General features: G+C 22.9%; 1 protein-coding gene across 1 annotated transcript in view; it reads right to left on the bottom strand.

Moving 5' to 3' along the window:
• Positions 1-764, bottom strand: part of LOC115233989 (protein giant) — a 3,361-nt gene that overhangs the window by 1,648 nt on the left and 949 nt on the right. The gene's annotated exons all lie outside the window — the stretch shown is intronic.

Below are 764 nucleotides of genomic sequence, written 5' to 3'. Positions count from 1 at the left end.
ATATTAATATTAATATTTATTTATTGATATTAATATTCAATTAATTTAATACGTTTTCTCTTTTTATATGTATACGAAGTATACATTTAATATAAAATTAATATGTGTAACATATGCGTAATAATTAATATAAAACAGTTTTATCATTAACTATTCGTATCTAATTTCTAACGATAATTACTATAAGCGAGTCAAATAATTTTGCTGACCACGAGAAAATTTCAATACGCAACATGAGATTCATGTTCACAATTTTATATTTATACATATATAATTATTCATACGGTATCTGAGCACTCAAAATTTATGATTACTTAAAAAATTCATATATACAGCTATATGCATTATTAACGATGATAATAATGAGTACTCTTGTATTGCCTTTTGAAAATTATCTCCGACGCTTTATCAAGCGGCTGATCAGTAATTGAAAGTCTCTTGATAAGATTTTATGGATGAAAATGCTCATTATGTAAATTAATTAAATGTCATAGATAATCATTAAGTCATGATAATGCACGTTCCTTACATCTTAAACACGAATGTTTTCACTCATTAAGCATTTTTGAAAAGAATGCATTATATCTAAATATTTTATATATTACGACTGTGTGTGTGTCGATGGACAATGTCTAAGTAGCAATGAGTAATTGATGAAACATATATATCACATTATATAAATATTAAAATTAAAAATAAGTGTGTGTTAAATAAATTTATATAAATAAGATAATTTTTATATTTTATATAAATTACAGAGCAAT

This window comes from Formica exsecta, unplaced genomic scaffold, assembly GCF_003651465.1.
Source record: "Formica exsecta isolate Colony F162 unplaced genomic scaffold, ASM365146v1 scaffold192, whole genome shotgun sequence".
NCBI classification, from domain to species: domain Eukaryota; kingdom Metazoa; phylum Arthropoda; class Insecta; order Hymenoptera; family Formicidae; genus Formica; species Formica exsecta.
Note: the sequence above shows the minus strand (reverse complement) of the source record. Positions and strands in the feature narration are given on the sequence as shown.